The sequence below is a fragment of the Eumetopias jubatus genome, unplaced genomic scaffold, assembly GCF_037043125.1.
Source record: "Eumetopias jubatus isolate StellerSeaLion01/CBP00866 unplaced genomic scaffold, mEumJub1_p1.0 scaffold_12, whole genome shotgun sequence".
NCBI classification, from domain to species: Eukaryota; Metazoa; Chordata; class Mammalia; order Carnivora; family Otariidae; genus Eumetopias; species Eumetopias jubatus.
This window is the reverse complement of record NW_028274818.1, coordinates 100,229,794-100,254,162: the sequence shown is the minus strand read 5'-3', so window position 1 is coordinate 100,254,162 and position 24,369 is coordinate 100,229,794.

The window sequence follows — 24,369 nt, the reverse complement described above, 5'->3', positions numbered from 1 at the left end:
TGCCATTGTGATCACACAATTTGATTATTATATAAACGGATGCAATATGAGCACAAAAAGAAAGTGTGTATGTGAGAAGGGAATTGAGTATTTGAGAGAGTGCCGCTGTAGACAAGATGTTAAAAATACAGCTCTTAAACGAGGCTGGATGTAGTCACTAGGAAAGGTTGGGGAGGGGTGTAGACACTTCTTTGCAATGTCTCAGATAAATGAACTGATAACCACAGAAGATATACCATGAGCATATTATAGGGTGACCATGTTAGTTTTGGGGGTGGTCCTACCTGAATTATCAGCAGTGCTCCTTTTACACTCAACTGTCCCAGGTTCCACGATAAAATATATGGTCACCCCAATTGTGGTTGTCGTTTAAGGCAATACAGAGAGGCAAAATACTAACCAGCCGGCTCTTCTTCAAAGGAAAGCCCTTGACTATTCATTAAAAACCCTGCCATTATCGTGAGCTAATACCAGTCTCTGAAAGTGAAGCCTGGAACACTCCCAGCCCATTGAGAATCTGGGCTTCCGAGAATGTCCTTTTAAAGAGTGTGCTGCATTCAGAAAGGAACTATTTAGGAAGTTCCCTGCTGGTGTGAGACAGAGAGTGAGATTCTTAAACTTCTCACACATGGGAGAAAATCAAGTTCCTGTACTTGAAGTGGCTTCAGGATCAAAGAACTCTGCCCGGGCCTCCAACATGTTGCCATGATGTTCGCATCTCTACTGACCTGAATTCCAGGAACACCACCAGAGCAAACATTAATTTGGCTTTAGTGCATATAGTCTGGCTTTGGCTCAGGTGTGATGAATAATACATTGGTATTCATTTAGGGTCCGACCAGGGCAAGGAGTATTATTTCAGCTTTTTGGTTTGAATCAGAATCGAATCACTCAGTAAATCGACTTATCTGGGTTAAATCTGGGGTTTGTCCCATTTGTTCGTTTTGGTACTCTTTTTAGTGCTTTAATTCTGAAAAACAGTTGTTTGCTCAGGTAGCTTTTTTCTGTTGAGAAATAAGATGCTTAAGAGCAAATATTTGTTGAGTATATTTTTCTAGGAATGGCTGAGTGTATTCTCCAGGAATGGTGCGAGGTCCTTTGGGTCTGTGATCTCCTTCAGTCATCATTGGGGGGGTGGGATCCAAGAGATGGGGGGTGTTGTGTCTAATGTACCTGATGAGGCTGAAGCTCGGAGATGTGAAGTGACTTGCCCACAGTCACATAGTTAGGAGGTCCAAGGGCCATGATCAGATTCATGACTTACTCTCAAACCTTTATGCTTTCGATTCTTCTGTTACTGTGTTTCTTCCCTGCCAAGCTATAGGACCCTAAAAAAATATGCCATTGATCAGTACCAAAACATTGGTGTAATGATGCTGCCAGTCAGATCTGTGGGTATTTCTCAACATCCCAGCAGCTTCTTAGCCTGGCCTTGTCACCTGACACTGTTGCATGTTCTCTTACCCTGACTGCATTGTAAGCTCCTTGGGAGCAGGGGCCATTTTGACTGCTTTCAGTGTCTTACAGTAAGTGGTGTGTCCAGGGGTAACAGACATCAGGGCTTACTTCATCTTTGAATGAACATCTTTGGTGTGTGGTCAGACTAGCCTGGAGACCTGGCCACCACCAGGCAGACGAGACCAAGACAGAGGAGGGCAGAGCCTTGATCTTCCATAGCAAGGAACCATGAGCCCAAGCCTGCTCTCCGGGCATCACTGCAGAACCTTACCCTGAGATGTGCAGGTCCCCAGGTTTGAGGCCTAGGATTCCATTCCAAGCTGGATTCATGCTCGTCTGTGGCTGGGATTTGGACTGTGCTGTCAGTCATGGCTTCTCCCCTCATGGTGCTAGTCTTCATGGCACGCTGGGGTAATGACAACTTTCTGAGTCCAGAATTCATTCCCTATTCCCCTTGTGCTTTTTCATACTCTGACTTTCCAGCCAGCTTAATATTAGATGCTCTTGCTACATGAAGTGTTTTCATGGAAACCCAGAATTTCAACCCTCAACTCTAGCACAGGGACCTTGGTGACTCTCTGGAGATGGTCCTCAACAGGACATTAAGTCCCAGGCACACAACGCTAGGCCGGCCTTCCCATCCCATCCGGATATGGTAAGTGTCCATGTTTGGCACCAAGATTTCTCCTTGGAAGGAGACGCAGATCAGCTTGCTTTCAATAAATAGAATTTAAACCAAGATGCTTCTGTATAATTATGTTTCCTAATTATATTACTCGCTGCCTGTAGGCAAAACACAAAAATCCTCCAGTTGTACCAAAGGAAACCTGATGAGCAGAGCTCCTGGGCAAACCCAATGCCCGTGGCAGAGCAGACCTTGGTAAAATGAGAGCCCCTGACTGGGGGGACTTGGGTGAAGAGGTAAGAAGATCTCTATGATAGTTTCCAGCTCTGATGTCCTAGAATTCTATCATGGCACTCTTCTTATATATATATTTATGTCGGGTACACGTGTATGGACATCTGTTCTGATTGGGCCCGCATTTGCTCTGTTGGATGGGTCATCTTCTGAATACCTCCCCAGTCTCTGGCCTTTATGATTAATTGCACTCAGGTACTGCCCTTGAATAAATCACTCAAGAGATACCATCTTCCAGGAAATATGTGACTTGCATTTAAGAATCTATCCAAGTGCTTTCTGAAGCACTTGCGTTGTAGAGCTAATGGCAGTATAGGGTCCCAGGTGCAGCTAGGGTTCATATACTCTGGCTGGTGGTATGCCTATCTGAGTAGGGTCACTAGAGTCCCCAGTTCATGGGCAAGTTCAAGTTTCCCAGACTGTTAGAAGCCTCCCTTCAATGGGCACCCTTTGCCTGTATCCTGTGACGCTTGTGGTGTTTCTCAGAATGCTCTTCTCTCAGTGAGGACCGGTACAGATCCCACTACTCCATATCCTACAAAGCCAGGCTCATCATTGGTGACCTCCAGTTACTTGGGGGTTGATTTGATTCAGAGGAACAGAGGGGAAAAAAACACTTGATGGAAACATTTGCTTGGATACTTATTTTGTAAGTCTAGGTGGCCTGCTCTTTCAACGTCCTATTCTATTTTTTTTTTTTTTTAATTTACCCACTGCCACACAAGGCATCACTTAAGAGAGCAAGTCTTCTCCTCCTATTCAGACTCTTGATTCTGAACAGCCCACACCTCCATGGCTGGCATTGCCTTCTTCTGCCCACTGTCCTTCATCCTCCTGACTTCGGATTTGACCTTTACTTCCCCAGTTTTGGCTTTGCCCTTTCCCTGAGGCTTTAGGCTTAGCCCCAGCTTTATGGCTATGGCCTTGACCTCTCCATAAACCATGGTTCCTCTCTTCCTTCCAGCTGGGATGCTTCAGCCTGCTCAAGGTAGACCCTTTTCCCAACCCACTCCATTCCTGCATCTCTGATCCTGTCTTCCTTCCCAGAGCTGCTATGTGGCTGGCCCTCCCACTGGGCTACCAGAGCCCTCAGGGCATGACCTGTACATTAAGAACACATTTTTAGAAACATCGCTTGTGGCAATCCCTCTGAGTACTGGTCAAAGGAGATTTGATGCAGAAGAGAGGCCTATAGCAACTCCCACTAATACCCTTGGAATCAAACACCAGTCCCAAGGGAATATATCTGTTGGATTTGTCTTAAACAGCACTTGGGGTCTCTCCAATGAAACATGGCTTTCTTGGGAGGGCTGCTACTTACATGGATGTTTTCTGCTACCTTTGATTCACACTCTAATGAAAGGGAAATCACACAGAGCTGTGCTCTGTCAGTGGTCAGGCAAAGGGATATTAGTAGAGACAAAGTGATAGACAAAATGTCAGCACTATCATTTGGAGACACTTGGTGTTGACTTAGGACAGCAATAGTGGGCAAAGATTTTTTTTTTCTTATAGTAGGTAAGAATGTACATAGAAACACCCAAACCTCCCTATTGAAGTGTAATATGCATAAAGTATATGTGTACACAAGTATACGTAAGTGTATACCTTTATATATTTTCACAAGAGAACATACCCACCTCATTCATACTCAGGTCAAGAGAAGGAACAGTCCCAGTACCCCTGACAGCCCATAAACCCCTTTCATCTGCCCTTTCAGTTTTTACCCTATTCCCAGGGTAACCACTCTCCTGATTCCTAACAGCATAGATTACTTTTGCCTGTGTTAGTGCTTTATGTTAATAGAACCATGCATACTATATGTAATAGAACCATAGACATGTACTCTGGTATCTACCTTCTTTTGGTCAAATTCATGCATGGGATCCATCCATGCTGTTGAGACTAATTGTAAATGACTCAATTTTTTAATCCTTTGGACAGTGAAATTTTCAGAAACGATGAGAAAAGAATCATTTAATTTTTATTGCTCATTGATATCCAGTGGGTAATATTCTTTAGTGCCTATATGCACTTTAATATCTGAAAGCTGCTCTTTTCCCGGTTATACAAACTCTGTTGTTAGGAAACATGAGGAAAAACATCTGGGTGTTCTCAGTTGTTATTTATTGGTTAAAGTACCAGGGATCAGCTATGGCACCCAAACACAAATCCCATGCCTTCTGGATGTGGTCTTATGCAGTATAGTCATCTTTTTGTGTGTGGCGAGGGCCAGGGCCCCCTGTCTTGGTCTCCACATACCTCCACTTGGATGGAAACCTTCATAACCACCTGTTCAGTGCTTTGCACTCCTGCTTATATGACTTCATTCTTTCCTCACAGTTGTCCCATGGAAAAACCAATTGGTTTTCATCTCACTGGACAGATGGATAGGACTTAGGCTCTAAGAGAGTAAGTGGCTTGTCCAGATTGCACAGAGCACTAGGACTTAATTCTTCCTACCTCCTCATTTTGTCTCTCTGTAGATGATGCCTCTGAGCACCCCATATAACACAAAGCTGATAAAAACCCAGGAACTCTAAGTAGGAGGCTTGAGTGTTCAAGTTGAGTATTTAATCAGCTGATAAACCCCAGAGAAGAGGCAGGCGTCTGGGCCTGAGCCCAGGTTAAGCTAGCTGCTGTCATGCTGGAAGGCTTCACAATCCCCAGAGTCTTAATTCCCTCCTTTGAGCTACCCAGCAGATCCCAAGCTGGTGAAATTTTCCCCACAACATCTTCCTGGCAGGGGTGCAAGTGGTGAAAGGGACAGGCAACAGTGGCCTTGGTGACCTGGACTGGGATGTGAAAAATGGAACGAGGCAACAGCAGAGACAGTTCTTTTGGTGATTGGGAACCAGACAAGACCAGGGTGAAAACAAGGAGTTAGTCCTTCATTTGTCTCAGTCAAAACTATTAGGGAAGACAATGGGGGTTGGCTACACAACCCACAAGACCTACAGATTTTCTTTGTTATAATTCTCTGATCATGTCTTCTGATCTTTAATTTAAATTTGGGCTTGGTTTTTTTTTTTTTTTTTTTTTTTTTGTTTTGGTCTAGACTATTGTCACAGCCTTTTGGTGGGCTGCTTCTGCTTCCTGACCTCCTTCTTCCATTGACCTGCCCCTTATAACCCTTGTGACAGTCAGACTTCCCTGCTCTCCTCTGTAACCCTTTGTGGTCCATCATTCTTGTACATGCCTTTAGCCTGGCATGCAGGGGCTCCGTGATCACCTCTGTAACATTCCCATTTGCCCAAATGCCCCCTGTGTTCTAATCATGCTGAATCACATTCAGTTTCCCCAGCACGCTACGCTCTTTCACACCTGGACACTGCATGTAAAATGCAAGTTCTGCCTGCAATCCCATTTACTTACTTCTTCACTGGACAACTGATTTCTTCTTGGAAGGTATAGCTTTGCCATCTTCCTGGAGGCATTTCCCACTTCCACTAGGGGTGGTCCCTGTGGTTGCTGTGATTCCTTCTATCCGCTTCCCATGCACTATGTCAGTTTGCCCCTCAGTTTCTCCCTTTAGATCATAAGCTCCTAAAATCTTGGGCTTCTGGCAGGGTTATAAGCCATTGTTCAGTAAATGTTTCTTGAAGTAAACAGCACAGAGATGCACTGGGCTGGCTTGTGGCAGGTGGACATGAGAGGTGCCTTGTGTGTGGAGAAAAGAACCCAGACCACCTGAACAACTGTGCTCCAGAGATTCTGCTGAGCAGACTACGAATGCTGGAGGACTCACCACACCAGCTTGCCACTTGGTGCATGTGTGAGCCTTGCATGCTATCAGGGGATTTTTCTCTATCTCTGGAGTTGATGGATCCATTCCCTGTAAACGGAGCCTGGTGTCCAATGCATGTTGGGAGGGGCGGTGGGGGGAAGAGCCTAGGGGAAGGGAGAAGAATGATGTACTGTTGGAGTTGGTTAAATAGCTGACAGCTGCACTAACTTAATTGGATTTTATTCTATTTGATCTTGAATAAAGAGGATTTTTCAGAGTCTATTTTGTCCTTCTTAAGTGTTCTTGCTAAAAAAAAATAATAATAGAAGAAACAACAAAAAACCCCCATCTTAATGTCTGCTCAGTTCCCAGGTCCTTGCTAGCCGAGCTTGCTACACATGAGGGCAGTAGCATACCACCAACCTGCTCCGGAGCCCCCATGGGAGCTGATTTATGAATCTGGAGCATTCACCGGGAATTTTAACTCTAGCTAGATATTTTCCATTTCACATACATCGGCGAGAAATATCACTTAAGACAAAGTTGGAAATAAATTAAGCAGGGAACCACATAAAGAGGTTTATATTTGCTTTTCTGACATAGTTTGTGAATTTTTATACTTTGAATGTTTTCAGACTGGATCACAAACCTCCAGTTTGAATCCGATTGTGCCAGAAGGCTGTTCCCATCAACTCGAGGGTGTTCCCAGAAATTTTAGGTCAAGACAGAAAATCTCTCCATGTCAATGAATGGCTTTTGAATGCCTAGACTGTCCCGGAGACTGTCCCTTGAATCGTCCCATGGATTACTCAGGTCAACACTCCAGGAAGCTCGCATCATTATCCCTCTATACCAGAAGAGGAATCAGGCTCAGAGAGATCAAGCACATTGGTCAAGGTCACACAGCTAAAAGACATTAAAGGAACTTTAACGTATGTTCCGTAGTGGCAGGAAGGATGCTTATCTTGTTCACGAACGAATGCCTAACACTCAGGACAGTGCCAAGTCACACGGTTAACACTTAATAAATCTGTCACCTGAGTCCATGGCTGAGGGTTTGTTGATTCCAGGGGCAATTCTCTTTGTACCGTATGGTGCTTGAAGGAGGAGGTCGACAAGCCTTCAAGCATTCCTAGTGGGTGCTGTGGCAGCCTTTGGGCCCAAGAAGAAAGCCCCACCCTCCAGGAATTCTGCAGATTCACACTCCAGAATCAGAAGGCAAGGGAGAGATATCAACACATCTTAGAGAGTGATTTCTTGCTGACAAATTCACTGTGAGGCAAAAGAAAGAAAATAGCGCAGTGTGGATTTGGAAAATCAGATTTTATCCTAAGTAAATTGTGTGGAACTGAGAGATAAGGAGCTGTTAGTTACCTATGGGGAGGTAGCGTTTTGATTCCAGTCATGCAAACCCCAGAACATTCAGGCATTGGCACAAAGAGGCTTATCTTCCAAGATACAACCTCAGCACATTCTTGTGCAGGGTAGAAGCCCAGAATGGGGAGTCACTGAAGAGCAAATGCTCTACTTGGAAAGGGTCCCCCAATGGCCCCTAGTTCACATGTGCCTGCCTCTCTGCCCTGTGCCAGGGATAAGGGATAAGACAACTTGGTGATGGAGGATGGACTATCAGGTGGCCCAGAGAATGGCAGGGGTCTGAGGGGCTGGGAAGCATGCTGAGATCCATTTTGAGACAGGGGCACTGAGAGCTCCGTAGATACAGAGGACATTCCAGAAAGGGGACTGTGAACTGGGGGCAGTGACTAGAAGCCCTCTGCACACTTGAAAAAGTTTGTCAATTCAACATGCTTTTTGTTGTCCCTACTACTTAGCACTGTCCCAAAGTGAAAGGCACCACAACCTTAGCCAGGAGACAGGCAGGTGTGCTTGACTTGGGGGGAACTGGGCAGACTGTGTCCCACTCCACAGATACCTTGATACTTTTGGCAGTAAGAGAGGGGGCTCAGGTACCCAGTCCAGGTTGGTCAATGGGCTTCATGAAGCTCCTTGATTCCCTGAAAGGCACACACAGTGACTCTAGTCCCAGAGGGGGCTCACAGATGTCTAGGTGTTTGTATCAGTCAACTGATGAGGCTGGAGCCTTATGAAGCAGGTTTTTGGATCTCTTGGTGGGTGGAGCCAGGCTGGTTTCTGGCCAGGTTCTTTTGCTTGAAAGAAAAATTAAAAAGACATTTACTGAAGTTCCTTCAAAAGTGGGTTGTAGAGGGTATTGGTAAGACCTATGGGAGCCAGCCTTGGTCCCTAAAAAGAGTGGGAGGGGATGGCTGCTCCCTCCAGCTTTCTGTTTTTTTTTGTATCACTCCAGGCTATGTTAACTCATAGTCATTGATCGCCAAAACTTTTGCTTTTGATTCCAAGTTTGTTAATTCTACCGTGAGGGTTAATTTTATGTGTCAACTTGACTGGGTCACAGGATGCCCAGATAGTTGGTCAAACATTATTTCGGGTGCATCTGTGAGGATGTTTTTGGATGAAACTAACATTTCATGGGTAGACGGAGTAAAGCTGGTTGTTCTCCCTAATGTGGGTGGACTTAACCAATCTATTGAAGGCCTACAAAGAACCCAAAGGCTGACCCTCTTTCGAGTAAGAGGAGACTCCTCTTCCTTGACTGCTTGAACTGAGACATTGGTCTCTTCCTGCCTTGGGACTGGGAACTCTTGGATCTTGAGTCTGCCCGCTTTCGGACTGGAACTACCATCAACTTTCTTGGGTCTCCAGCGAGCCAACTGTAGATCTTGGAAGCTTCCATAATTATGGGAGCCAATCCCTGTAATTCTTTATCATAAAATTCTTTATGTATATATCCTGTAGGTTCTGTTTCTCTGGAAAATCTTGACTAATGCATCAGAATTGTCCACCCAATTGCTTTGCAAATGCTTCTTGAATCTGATTTGTTTCCTATCCCCATAACCACACCCACGCCCTCATTTGAGGGGTGGAGAACTCACACTCTCCTAACTGTTCTCCTTGGCAGTCCTTGCTCCCCAAAGTGGCTAAAGGGGCTTTGGCTTCATGAAACAGGGTTTGAAGCTAGTGGCCTACAATGTCAAGACCAACTCTTTGTCCTGGTCTTCAAGTCAAGCAGGATCTGTCCCCTGGGGGCCTCTGCAGCACAGCTTCTGTGGTGCACACTCTGTGTCAGGTGGATAAATCTTCTCTAAGCACACCACATTCTGCCTTTTGGACACACTTTTTCCTTTACTTGAAAGGACTTCTCAGACCCACACCATGTTGCTCCCAGCAAACTCTTTTCTCATCCTTCAATGTCAGATGTCATCTTGTTTGTGAAATCCATTCTGGCTGTGGGCAGAGCTTGTCATTCCCTCCTCTAGCTTCCACATCACGTATCCCATGATATTGTTGTGATTAGTATGTTTTCCTTCTTATCTTCCTCCCTCTACCACCAGTTCCTGGAAAGCCAGGTCTCTGTTCCTTCAGTGCCTAGAAGAGTTCCCGAGCTCTTGGTAAGCGCACGTTACAATTTCTGGAATGAATGAACAATGAGTACACTGTGTGTACCTGATTATAACTAGATTTTTAAAATATTGGTCAGTGAGACAGCCACAGATCCTTTAATCCTGAAGGTTTATCCAGATTATTTGACCTAATTCTTTAATGCCACATCATCAGATAATGCCATGCGAGGAGACCACTGTAACATCGGCAAACACAGGGCTGAATTTCACCTCCACCACAGCGTGGAGAGCTTGGAGTCCTTTAATGAATGTACACAGAGAGAGATATCAGAAGATTAGCATTCTTGTAATGAGCAGGGGAGAAACATTCATCAAAATTGCTCAAGTGCTATCAGTAGAGCATGTCCAAGCAAAGACTTTCAGTAAATGGTAGTGAGAGATGGCGGGTTTCTCAGGTTGGTCATGGGGAGGCTTGATAATTTCACAGTTTATAAAAGATTAATGGTAAAGGAAATAGGATTCAGTTACAGTTACCTAATTGCAGAAAATGCTTTGTCTAAAACACAACCCAGAAGAAAATAGTAAGGAGAATATAGAAATAGGGCTTGACCTTCACGTTTGACTTCAGAAGTCATGGGGATTCCTACCTAGGGAGATTCTTGCCTCAAATCTAGAATGTGGGTCAGCAAATCAACAATTCCCCATTTTAATGGGAGTTTCGATGGGAAACGTGAGAGGGAGAGCCTACTCTTGAGATAGGAGTACCAGGAGGTACTGTACCTGTACCTCTGTACCAGGAGGATAGACGTTGGCTCCAACACCTAAAATCTTGAAAGGTGCATCAGGTCACCTGTGCAGTTTGTTTCCCAATCTGAGCTCTGAGATCATGGCTCTCGGGAGTCCAAGGACCTTGCTGGCGGCCAAGGTCCAAGGTCTAACCAGAATTCTGAGTGACATTTTCTAATGTTGAAAGGCTTATTCAGAGAGATGAGTTGACTTTTCCATGCCTTCCCTCCCATTCTGTGTCCAGGAAGCTTATTAAAGACCAATCACACCAATTGTTCCCACTTCTAGAATTCTTTCAGAACCTGCCCACTTAGACCTGACTTCACTTGTTAACCTCTTATTACTTGTATGACTTAGGCAAGCTGTTTATTCTTTCTGTGCCTCAATTTTCTAAAGTACACACTGGGAACAAGAATAGTGCCTACTTTTCAAGTCCATTGTGAAGATAGTATGAGACTGTGTATGTCAAGTTCTTACAATCGTGCCTGGCATTAAGTACAGCTTTCCTCTACAATTATCCACAGGACCTAGAACACGGTAAGTGCTCAGTAAATGTTGGGTGAATGACCGAATGACTAACTGATGAGTCTGGTCGAGATTTCATGTCAGCAACAAAAGGAGACCCTAGTTCCTACAGGTGATGGACAGAAAAGCTATCCTGATGCCATTGACTGTGGGTCAACCCCAGAGTGGTGGATTACTCCCAGATTTGTGTCCTGATGGGGCCTGCAGAAGAGTGGTAGCTCTGTCCTGGGGGGCTTCCAGGAGAGGAAGGGAGCCTAGTGGTTCAGGGAGGACTGAGCACTCATTTCCCACCTTGACTGTGATTGAACCCCAAGGCAGATACCAAGCCTAGTACTTTTCCCTTTAGAATTGATTGATACTTTGTTGAATGAGGCAGAGAATTCTAGCCACTCCCTGTCATTTTTGGGCTAAATTGTGTCCCCTCAAAATTTATCTGTTGGAACCCTAACCCCTAGCACCTCAGAATGTGACTGTATTTGGAGACAGGGCATTTAAAAGGTGATTCAGTTAAAATGAGGTCATTAGGGTGGGCCTTAATCCAATGTGACTGGTGTCCTTATAAGAAAAGGAAATTTGGATGCTCAAAGGGACACCAAGGATGCGTGTTCATAGAGGAAAGGCCATGTGAGGACACAGGGAGAAGGCAGCCATCGGCATGCCACAGAGAGAGGCCTCAGAAGGAGCCAACTCTGCCGACATCTTGATCTCAGACTTCCAGCGCCCAGAATAAATTATGAGAAATTTATGAGAAAATAAATTTCCATAGTGTAAGCTGCCCAGTCTGTGGAATTTCTTTGTGGCAGCCCTGGTGGACTAATACACCTCATATTCTGTCCTTGATTTAGAATTTTAGGAGAACTTTGTGGCCTAACAACCAAAATGGGATGCTCTCACCTCTGGTACTTATTCTGAATGTAAATGTAAATGTTAAGGACATAGCTCCTGATTCTCCTTTTCCACACTGATGGAGCATCACTGGGGCACAAAGAAAAGGGTACTGGGCTCAAGTCTGACAGATGAGGGTTTGAATCCAGAGGCTCCACCATCCTGTGAACCTCTTGCCTCTCTGAGCTTCAGTTTCCCCTTTTGTAGCACTGAGGTACAAAAGCATCCTCACAGAGAAATCATAAGAGTGGAAATGAAGGGCTGCTACCCACGCACAAGTCAGAAGTTGATTGCTCTCTGTACTTTTAAAGGTACTACAATCTGCCTCTCCAAGTAGATTGTGAACCCTTCCTGTGAGGGGGAAATGTTTTCCTTCCCTTTGAATTCCTCACACACTTGGCACATATACTAATAAATACTTGCATATGAATCCACTCCTTGTTATGGGTTGAATTGTGTTCTTCCCCCACCCAAACACCTATGTTGAGTCCTAAAAAATGTGACCTTGTTTGGAAACAGGGTCATCACAGATGTAATTAGTGAAGATGAAGTCATATTGGAGTAGGGTGGGCCCCTGAACAAAACGACCAGGGCCCTAATGAAAAGGGGAGGTCCTGAAGCAGATCACACACACAGGAAGAAAGCAATGTCAACATGAGATTATGTCGCCACAAACCAAGGAATGTCTGAGACTACTAGAAACTTGGAGAGTGGCCTGGAAGAGATCCTTCCCTGGGCCTTGAGAGGGAGCATGGCCCTGCCAGTGCCTTGATCTCAGACTTCTAGCCTTCAGAAGTATAAGACAATACATTTCTGTTTAAGCCATGGCACCCCTCGCAAACCAACATGCTTGCAATTACAATCGTTACCCAGATCTAAAAAATACTGTAGGTTGAATCTCCTTGCTGGAAATGTTGCATCTAGGTGGAGGAAAGCTGTCTGCAGTTTGCTTAGAATAAACGGTAAGTAGCAAGCCATTTGCCCATTCAACATTTATTCCCTCAGTCAGGAAACAAGGTACGTTGGAAAGCATGGTTTGAATTTGGCGATTTCTGTGTTCCTGTCCAATGAGCTCCTTATATGACCTCATTGCAAATCATATCTGGCTCTCAGTTTCCCCATCTACAAGCAGATGGGACCAGGCCACGTGACATCCCCTGAACCTTCCAGTTCTGGACTCTGTGGTTTCTCATTATTCACCTAGAATCTGGTGTGTTGATGGGGCTAGAAAAATGAACCTAGCTGGTCCCTAGGAATTCCCCTCCGGAATGTGGTCACACACCTCTAGTGTCTCCATTCACACCTTCTTGTCCTCCACTCAGTTTTAGCCACAGCTGTGGTGGAAAGTTCCTGACTGGGCTTCAACCTTGGACTGATGGCAGCTTACCGAAAGTGCCCAGGATGGTTTTTCATTTTGATGTCTGACATCTGTGATATCAGTAAGACCTCACTCATCAAGCATATATGCCCAGCCTGGGGGTGGGGCAACTCCCAACCAATGAGTCTAGAAGCCAAAAGATACATACTTCCAGGTTGATCTTGGGTGGACAATTCTGAGCAGTGTTCTACACACTGTACTACACTGTAGTAGTAGTGACCTCAACGATTCGCCCATATATGAGTTTTCCCCCTTTCTTCATCATTCCTGCTAAGATAGGCAGTGATTAGATGCCCTCTCCTATCTAAGCTGTGTCACAGTTCAACTTTGCCTTGAACTTGCGGTTATGGAGCACTTTCCTAAAGCTGATTGTTTGCTTCCTCTTCTCAATTCGTGTCTCCTCTCCACCAGTTAGAGGCTGGTGGAGATGAGGAGCAAGTCTTGCACCCTTCATAATATTTTTAAAGATTTTATTTATTTTTTGACAGAGAGAGAGGGAACACAAGCAGGGGCAGTGGGAGAGGGAGAAGCAGGCTTCCCGTTGAGCAGGGAGCCCAATGCGGGGCTCGATCCCAGGACCCTGAGATCCTGACCTCAGCCGAAGGCAGACACTTAACGACTGAACCACCCAGGCACCCCACCCCTCATAATTTTTAAGAGACTCTAGGCTTGAGAAGATTCATAGTGACCCAAACCAAATGGATAGCACCCCCAAAGAATTCTGAGTGAATATTTCAGTCAAAGGATTTATGTTATACATTACACATGCTCCCTGAGATGTATTCCATTGCATAAGAACACCACCCTGGACTTGAAATACCATGTCCTGGTACACAAACATACCAAAAGAATTTCATTTCACGTTGGATTTATGGGGGATGAAGTTGTGGTGTCATGCTGGGCAAGAACAGCACTTGCCAATCTAGGTCCTTAGGAAGGATCCATATGGTGAATGTGGGAGTTCATTCCTCTATTTGTGAAAATCTTCTTTTGTAATCAATTGCAGTAAGAGATGAACTTTTACTCCATTATTATCACGTGCCTCTTGCTAATAAACTGGTTGCATAGCTTACTTTAGTACCGGTTATGAAACTTGAAATACTGTGCCATCCTTGAATATTGATGTACTTTTATTTCCCTGGGGCATTAAGCCTTCTACTTGGGGGGAGAGATTTTGGATTCTCAACTCAAATAAAGTGTAGCTCACACACTTTCCTTTTTGTGCTGGAAAAGAATCCCTGGTCTCGTATTAGCCTGCTTCCTGTGAAGGAGAAGAGAGGCTGCCAGTTCTTTAAGAGAGAACATTCCAGACCAACACAATAGCTCTTTGGTTCTTTCTCAGGTCATGCTTCCTGAGATCTCATTGAAGGTGAACTGATACATTTTAGAAACTTATCAGAGGGGATGCCTGTGTGGCTCAGTCGTTAAGCGTCTGCCTTTGGCTCAGGTCATGATCCCAGGGTCCTGGGATAAAGCCCCACATCAGGCTTCCTGCTCAGCGGGGAGCCTGCCTCTCCCTCTGCCCCTCCCCCTGCTTGTGCTCTCTCTCGCTGTCTCCCTCTCTGGTAAATAAATAAATAAAATCTTAAAAAAAAACTCATCAGAGTAAGAAGTGCTTTTCAAGGTGTAGCCCTTAGTTCAGTGCCTGGTACATGGCAGGGGCTCAATAGTCTGTCTTTGGATGTTGAGGGAATAGTACCCCATAGTTACCAGGCCAGGCACCTTCCCGTGAATCTCTGAGAAGTGCTGATGTGTATGTGGCTTCAGAGCTTGCTCAGTGCTGGGCAATGGGATCCCCCACCTCTCTGCATCCTGGGGAGACCTTAAGCCTCCCCAATGTTCTGTGCTTGGAGCCTAGAATCTCCCAGTATACATGGGAAGAGCTACACATTTCCTAGGAGACATGACAATTCATGCATGCACACGTGGTTTGCTCAGCAGAAAAACACCCCCCTTCATGAGTGTCCCAACATCCCTCAGAGAAGAAGAGGCTAAACTTTCAGCAAGGCTCCTCTGGAGGGTTGCAGGGAACCTGGCTCTCCTTCCCTCAATGGTAATCGCCATTGCTCACCCATTGGGACCTCCAGAAATATGTCTTCTGGACACAGTTCAGGTTCACTTAGTTTCACCTTTTTGGATTCCCCTTTCATGAAGAGCTTGAAACCTTGAGTCAAATGCAGTTGGTAATTTTTCCATATGCCCTCAAGCTCCATCCCAAGCCAGCATCAATAGTACTTGCTGGGGGGATCTGGGTGGCTCAGTTGGTTAAGCATCTGTCTTCTCTCAGGTTATGATCTCAGGGTTTTTGGATAGAGCCCCATATCTGGCTCCCCACTCAGTGGGGAGCCTGCTTCTCCCTCTCCCTCTGCCACTCCCCCTGTTTGTACTTGCTCTCTCTCTCAAATAAGCAAATAAAATCTTTTAATAAAAAAATAGTACTTGCTGATCTGGATGCAGGAGTGTCTGCTTTTCCTGTTTCTCTCGACCCCTTCTTTATAGCACCCTTAGTCTACAATCAGTCCACTTACTGAAAAAAGTAAACTGCCTCCAAGACCCTCATAGGCAGCACCACGTGCCTCCCCGCCTCACCCTAGCTTTGGATTTGTAACTGAGATCCTGTCCCTGCTCATCTGCTTGCTGATTCCTCAGTCTCTCCCACATCAAACATCTCCTTCTCCTTCATCAAACATTTATGGACCACTGGGCTTTGTGGAGCCTGAAATGAATCAGACAAATGCCACACCCCAAGACGTTGAGTTCAGAGATAAGAAAGACACATAAACTGAAAATTATGATCAGTATGATGAAACCATAAAGCAGGAAGCCCAGGAGTCATGGAGCAGAGGAGGGACTCTAAACAGGGGTGCAGGAAGGGTCCCCCAGGGAGTGTGCCGTAGCTGAAATGCTGGGTGGGGACAGAGTTCCTACCATGTCGAGCATGTGAGGTGGGGGTTGGGGAGATAATGACAATTATGATTTGGAAGGCTTGAACTCCAGGAAAGGAACTTGCATTCTAGAAACTTCTAGAACTCGGGCTGTACTCTAGGTGGTGGGAACCACTGGAAAGTGCCTTCACAGGGGAACAGTGGTCTGGACTCTGGTGTGGAGGCTGGATTGGAGGGGCTGACTGGATGGGGGCAGCCCCCTCGGGATGGTGGGAGCATAAACAGGAGCACAGCTGTGAGCAGAGTGTGGGGAGGGCGTGTGGAGAGAAGATGCTCACTGAGATGGCTTTATTGGATGGTGGGATCTACGGGGACAAGGGAGTCAGTTCATGCAGCGGCAGCGGGGGAGGGGAGTGGTGGGCAGCAAAGACAATGCAGGCTCTTTAGTGTCTCTAAATTTGCATTAGTGCTTGGACCACAGAAGCATGCGAGATAGCCTCAGTTACTGTCACCTCCAGTTCTTGCACACACTCTTTCCTGCATTTGGGGACTGTTTGCCTCACCCCCACCCTTAGGCAAGCCCACCTTCTCCTCCAGCCAGTCTCAGGACTTCTCCCAACATCCACGTGCTGGAGTGTCCTTTCTCTTAAGCTCCAGAGCTCACATCCCGCACAGATATTGATCTTTGGCGTGATTAATATTGCTATTTATGTTAACAATGAATTTGTTCACCAAAAAATAACTAGCATGAGAAGACCTCTTATTATTAGAGGCCTCATTAATTTCACTGAGTTTATTTAAATGACAGCAGAATGTCAAGTCAATAATGATGACTAATTAATAAATACCTCTGATTACTTTAAAGCACAGGGAGGAGGTGACACATAAGGCTGTGGGGGTGGGGTGGGGGGAATGGGCAGTTTCCGGTGAACAGAGGTGGCACCTCCTCTCGTAAATGGAGGGGACCAAAAGTGATGACCCCAAGGTCTGATATGCTAGGTTGGTGGCCTTGCTGAGTCAAATAAAGGGTGGACTACAGCCACTTGGGGGTTTGAAGGGATATCCCAGAGTAACCAGCAGTCTGTGACCCCAGTGCATCATGAGATGTACCCCTTGCCTCTCTCTCTGAGACCTCATCAGGAGACAGTGGGAACTAGGGTGAAAATAAAGGCTTTTGGTTTTGGAATCCTGGTTCCTTCACTTATATCTATAGCTTGGGACAACCCACATAAGACTCGCCTTCTGGGATACTGTGAATTTTAAATGAGGTGTGTTGGAAGGGATTGACTGCCCAGAATGTAGAAAGGCACTTGGGAAGTGACCCCTTCTTCCCCTCCTTAGTATTTCCCACCTCTGGAGAGGGACAAAGTTTTCTCTCTGCTTGCTTTGCTCTGTAGGCGCATGGCCATTTCCCCTCTTCTCAGAATGGAGGTACCCAGTGTCTTTCCTTCGTGTTTCTCTGTATGTTGAAGCCACCGTTAATAAGCCCTGGGAATCTGTAATCCCCGATTAGAGGTGATTTTATTCCTTCAACCTTCTCCCTGCTCCCCGCCCAGAACCAGCAGAAAGGTTTGGGAGCTCATATATCAGGATGTTTAGGTGGAGTCACTGGCTTCAAACAGAACAATTTGTTCCAAGCACACAGCCCTGAGCGCTGGCTGCCTGGAGCTGGGTCTACAAGGGAGCACCCCCTCCTCCCAGCACCACCGGGGAGGGAGCAGGCTGGGGAGCCGAGAGCACCTCCAGCAAGCCACCCTGAGCAAATGCTAACATGGCTTTCCAGTGGAGCTTGTGTGTTTTGTTGTGTTGTGTTTTGTTTTTGGGGAAATGATTCTTTCAGATATTTTAACTGATTGCTTGGAACTGAGAAACCCTTCGGGGCATGTTTTGGAACAAATTAGAGCTAGATTCAACCCTCACTGCGGGCTGCTGTTAGGAACTTGCATGATTTTGTAAACTGAGAGCACCCCCACTTTAAATAGGGGTAAGCTGAGACTCGGGAGATTATTGTGCATTCCTGGGACTAGAGAGTGGCAGAGGGGAGTTAGACCCAGAAGGGGTGCTGCGTGGGATGGGGGCTGCTGACACCTCCTTCCATCAGAGCCCCTGGTTCCACTTCCACATCTGTCTCCTGCTGCCAGAGGGTAAGCTTTCTGAGAATTAGGACCATGTGTCACTCTTTGCTGGGACACTGGAGCCCGAATGCATGCCTGGGCACATGGCTGGGGCCCAGGCAATGTCTCCTGACCGGATAAAGGAATGATGATGAGCAGGAGTCCAAGATCCAGATGTGTGCTTTGAGCAAGAGCCCAGAGGCACCCTGGCAGACAGAAAGGAAAGCTAGGGCCAGCTTGGCCCCCTGCCAGTGAGTGTGAGCCCAGGGGACACGTGTCCTGGCCCAGTGGCTGTGCACAGCAACCCTGCACCATGCCCTGGACGTGCACGGTCTTGTCCACCCTCCTGGCAGACGGGTGGGGAGGACAGGGTCATCACAGTTAGAAACTGGAGGAAACTGAGGGTCCCACAGTGTTATCAGCTTGCTGAAGGCTACTCAGGGAGCAGGATATGCCAGAACCGATCTCTTCAAGCCCCATGCTTTGTCAATTATGCTACAGGAATAAGACAGAGCCACAAGAAAGGAGCCAGAGGACCTGGAGGCAGTTTGGGGACCTCCTAGAAAAAGCCTTTCTCTCTGGGGCAAGGTGGAAGAGCTTTTCTGCTTAGGTTACCCTAGTTAGTGAAGTTCAGGGTGCTGGCAGCTCTGATATGGTGCATCAGATGGGAAGGAATTGTTGGTTTCTAGCAGGGTTGAGAAGCAAGGTTGGGGTGGAAATGAGCCGGGCATGAAATGAGAGCTAGAGCAGGAGCAAAGCTGGGGGGTGTGGGCAGGGTGGTCCCTAAGGCAGCAGAGCGGGGCTTCCAGAACAGGAGTGAATGCGGGCAGTTCCTTCTCCTGACAAGGAGTGGTCTGGAAGTGGAAGGGGCATATGGATGGCACAGGACCAGCCCTGGAGGTCTGGGCAGCTCCAGAGACCTTGCTGTCTGCACCGATGCTCTGTGACCTTAAGCCTTGTGCTCTGGAGCCAGGCGTGCTCTTCTCCCTATCTTAAAGGCACACTCCCTGTCTTGTACCTCGTACTGAGCAGGTGCATTTGGAGAAAACACTTGAAGCTGACTCTGGGAAAAGCCAAGAACTACACCTGATGCAGAAATGGGGCTGAACCCCCATTTCTCTTGAGTCTTTCCCTAGTTCCCAGCAAAACTTACCACTGGAGCCTGGGAGGAGCACTTGCGAACGTTCTCCATCTATGAACTCAACAGAAGGAAACTTGTCGTTGCTACAGATGCTGGCATTCCCCAGGAGACACCCTTTCTGTACAGAGGATGCTGCTTCGGGGCGCTGCCAAAGATGCCTTGAAGTGCCGCAGCAGCCGGGGGCTCTGTGCTCAGTGGGGAGCACGTACTCCTCCCTGGGTTCCACTCTTCACCTGGGACCTCAGTAACAATGCGATTGAATTCTTGTGGTTGGCCATGTCGCCTGTGGAATACCCTTTTAAGCTTCTGTCCACAGTCCCTCTGCATCGGGCTCAGACCTTCCCTGTGGATCTGGCCAGGAAGAACGGATAACACCCTGTGTGTACCCCTCCCTTCTGCAATGCCAGTGTGCAAGAAGAGACACCTGTGTTCTCTCAGACCCCACAACCTCCATGTGCACCCAGACGCACCCCTGTCTGAGGGCTCCTTTGGGGCACAGATGGATCTCTGCTTACACTTGGGATGAACTAAGGGGCAGATGGAGGCTTATAGCCAGCAGTGCATCAAGGGCAGGGCAGTGGGAGGTCCACCTTGAGTGAAAACAATAAGGAAACTTATTGTCCATAGAGAATTTGACAACAGTAATAAAACAGGTTAAAAGTTGGTAATTTAACAATAGCAATAAAATGGACTAAAAGTAGGTCGGCTTCTTAGTATTGCAATGCACCAGCAAGTCTAAATAATGTCAGTGACAAAATGGTCCTCCCCAAACGACTTTTGTAGTGTCTAAGTTTGAACCCATTGTTTCAGTAACTTCTGAGCTGTAACAATGTAATACATAATATAGACATAAGCTGCAAGTTAGCCTATCACTATTGCTCATCTTCTATCGAAGATTATCTCTAAATGGAAGTCATATCAGAGAATGGCCAGTTTCACAGTTGGTCTCAAAACACGTGAACTCAACTGCACACATTGCTTCTGAAAGGGACTTTCTCTTAGGTTTGGCAATCATTTGAACTTGCTTCCGGTGAAGTTCATACCTCCCTATTACATATCCCTGCATTTCAACAGGGATTGCTTAAACCATTTCAGTCTAAGGATTTACATAAAAATTATTTGAAATAAGAATTAAGTATTAGTCAGCCATAAAGAAAGAATGAAATCTTGCCACTTGCAATGACGTGGATGGATCTAGAGAGTATGAGGCTAAGTGAAATAAGTCAGTCAGAGAAAGACAATTACCATATGATCTCACTCATATGTGGAATTGAAGAAACAAAACAAATGAGCAAAGGGGGAAAAAAGAGAAAGAGAGGAAAACCAAGAAGCAGACTCTTAACTACAGAGAACACACTGATGGTTACAGGAGGGAAGGTGGATGAGCGGGACAGCGGAAACACGTCATGGGGATTGAGGAGCGCACTTGTCACGATGGGAACCGGGTGTTGTATGGAAGGGTTGAATCACTATATTATACACCTGAAACTAATATTACACTGTATATTAACTACACTGGAATCAAAACAGAAGAAAAGAAGACACTTATTTAAATTGTTTAAATCTAATGATTTGAAATAAAAGGGGCTGGGTAATTACAAAGATGAAGAAATAAAATTTATTACTTGAGTCCTTCATTCCAGGTATAAGCCATTCTCTGGATTTAGCAAGCTGACTCTTTTGGGAAAATTTTTTCAGGTTTTTTTCCCCTCTTTTATCGAAAAACATGTTAGTATAATCAAAGCATGTCACTACATTCCTCTTCCCCCTTTTCATATTGTGATATGTTTTATACTTTTTACTGTTTTGGTTAGATATACAAAGATCGCCAGAAGAAAACTTTAACTGTCAGAATTTTTTTCCAGACCTTATTCTTATTTGGTTTTGTAAATTATTGCTGAAAATAATGTTGAGACACAGAGGAGGGCGATGGTGAGGTATGGCTGCTTTGAGCAGACTGGATTATGTCCCCCACCCCAGGCTCAGAGGTGGAAACCCTAATCCCCAGGGTGCTTGTGTTTGGAGGTGGAGCTTTTAAAGAGGCAATCAGGTTACATGAGGTCATAAGCATGGGGTGCCTAACCCAATAGGACTGCTGTCCTTATAAGAAGAGCAAGAGACACCAGGGGTGTGCACACACTGAGAAAAGGCCATGGTGAGGACACAGCAAGAAGGTGGACACCTGCAAACCAAGGAGATGGGTGTCAGAAGAAAACAACCCTGCCCACACCTTGACCTCAGACTTCCAGACTCCAGGATTGTGAGAAAATAAACATCTGTTGTTTAAGCGACCCAGTCTGTGGCATTTTGTTATGGCAACCCTAGCAGGCTAAGACAATTTTCTAGAAGCCCTCAGAGACAGCTGCCCACGCCACCTGCTCTGTCATGGGAAGCTGGCGGGGCGGGGTTGCAGAGAGAATGTCAGCCCTCCAGGGGGACACTCTGAGGGCATCGTCCCAAATGCCCATGCCTACCTAACATGGCTCTGCTAGTTCTTCATGGGCCTTGTGGCTTCTTCAGTCGGTTGTAAAAACATCTGACCTGGGTCTAGACTAAGCTTTTGACAGGTTAATAAGGAAGGGGAGAGATCACAGGAGTGAGCCCCGCACGGAAGCAGCGAATTCGGGGCCTTATTCAGAGAATCGGGAAGAGCCTGGTTTACCCAGAACCCTGGCTCTTAAGGTGGGTCCACTGACTCCTCTTGGTCTCCAAGACCCTTTCTCGAGGTCCCTGAGGGCCTGTCTTTTTCCACTTGCGTGTTTGTGGGAAGCTGGATTTTCTACATGTAATTTAACCCAAATAACATTGGAGTGAAGAAGCAGATATGGAGACTTGGTAGTCTTTCATTAAGTGAGATATTAGAAATTTGCAAAAATTCCAATGTCGGGGGAACCTGAGTGGCTCACTCAGCTGAGCGTCTGACTCTTGATTTCGGCTCAGGTCATGGTCTCCGGGTCCTGGGATGGAGCCCTGTGTCCGACTCTGTGCTCAAAGGGGGGTCTGCTTGGGATTCTCTCTCCCTCCCTCCTTCTGTCTCCCCACCCCCCAAAAATAAATAAATAAATCTTAAAAGAAAAATTCCAGGGCGCCTGGGTGGCTCAGTTGGTTAAGCGACTGCCTTCAGCTCAGGTCATGATCCTGGAGTCCCGGGATCGAGTCCCGCATCAGGCTCCCTGCTCAGCGGGCGGGTCTGCTTCTCCCTCTGACCCTCTTCCCTCTCGTGCTCTCTCTCTCTCATTCTCTCTCTCTCTCTCAAATAAATAAATAAAATCTTAAAAAAAACCACAAAAATTCCAATGTTGCTGGTTGCACTGTATAACGTAGTATCAATTAAAGTTATAGCTCACATAAACAAAAGTGTCTTGGGGTCCTCAGTAATTTTTAAAAATACAAAGGGGTCCTGAGGCAAAAAGTTTGAGAATGTCACAGAGAAAATATGGATATATATGTAAAGTAGGGGACCAAAAGAAGTTCAGAAAGGTAAGCCAGGGACATGTTGCACATTGTTTAAAATGCCAGGGTGACCCTGTGTTTATCTTTGTGAGCAGAATGGAGCTGCTGGATGTTTCTGTGGAAGGAAACATAGTGACATAGATGGGGCTCTGTTTCACAACAAATGCATCTGGTGGAGAGCACAGACAGGGAGATGAGCCAGCAACCCCTTGCAGTTATCTCGAGAGGAGTAAGGAAGGCAAGATCGTTCAGAGCAGAGTAGGGAAGGGTCCAGACCTAGCAGGAGACACATCCATTTGGGCGGGTCAGGGGCTCGGGCGCTAACTCAGCGGCAGTCTCAAAGTCAAGAAGCATGTGAGTATCTACAGGGGAGCTCCTTCAGCCAGCAACTGGCTCTAAGCTAAAGTTTTGGGGATTCGAAAGTAGTCAAGATCTGGTAAATGACTCCCTATTTAAGAACAAAACCCCAGCCTCATTTGGAAGCTTTTTGGAACCAGGAAGGCCACAGACCTGGGTAGTAACTGGGGGAGCCGGGGCGGGGCGGTGGCGTGGGCAAGAAGAGGGAAGAGAAAGAAGCTAACGTGTTGTATGCCTGTTACGACCTAACCTTTTGGGTCTCCAAAACAAGAGGACTTCAGAGGGATGAAATCCCTGGCCCAAAGGAGATTTCAAATCCCCATCTCTTTGTTGCCAGGCTGAGATCCTGTTTGTGATACCTTTCTGTCTCCTTTGAGGGAGGCTAACAGAATACGAATGCAGAACAGAGGGAACGGAGCTGGATGTCTCCCCAAACTCCTGATGGACAGCCGGATGCCTGTTTGACATTTCAGTGGCGTGCCTAGGACATCTCAAATTCAACCTGTCTAAAGGAAGACCTCCCTTCAGGAAAACGACCCACATGTCCCACCTCTGTCTGCACCCCACGAATGCCTACATCTGTGGGCGACTCACCTGATGCCCCCCATCTCAGTGGATGCCACCACCAGCTCTTCAACTGCTCAAAGCCCAAATCCCTCCTTCCCTCATCCGCACACCCAATTAGCCCCGATCTGCTTCCATAACACATTTCCCCTGCAGCTGCTCATGTCCCCCTTGGCTGCCATCATGCCATCATTGCCCAAATCCCACCGCATCTGAGATCGTTTACCACAGTGGCCTCCGAACTGGCTTCCCTGTCCCTAATCTCGTCCCTGCCCGCCCACGGTTCACATGGAATGAGGCTCTCGGAATCGAAGCTGCATCACATCAGTGCTCTGCTTAAAACCGTGCCCTGGCTTTTCCCGCACTTTTATGTGACTGCAGACTGCGTGTCCGCCCGGCTCAGAAGCACCTGCCCTGAGGGGTCAGGCTTCCGGCCCCATCTCCAGCCCTCTCTTGCCCTTGCTCACTTTGCTCCAGCCACCCAGGCTCCTTTGTGTGTGCCCACAGCACTCTCCTACGCTTGCAGATCTGAATCTATGGATCTCTGTGCCTAGGGTCCTGACCTTCGTTTTTCACATGACTACTCCTTTTTCATGCCTTAATTCTCCGCTCCAGAGTTCCTTCCTCAGTATGGTTTGCTCTGACTTCCACAGTAAAGAGGGCAACCCCTCCCTGAGTTGTTCCCCATCATGCCACCATATTTATTTCTCTCTACAAGTTTTCACTATCCAGGATTA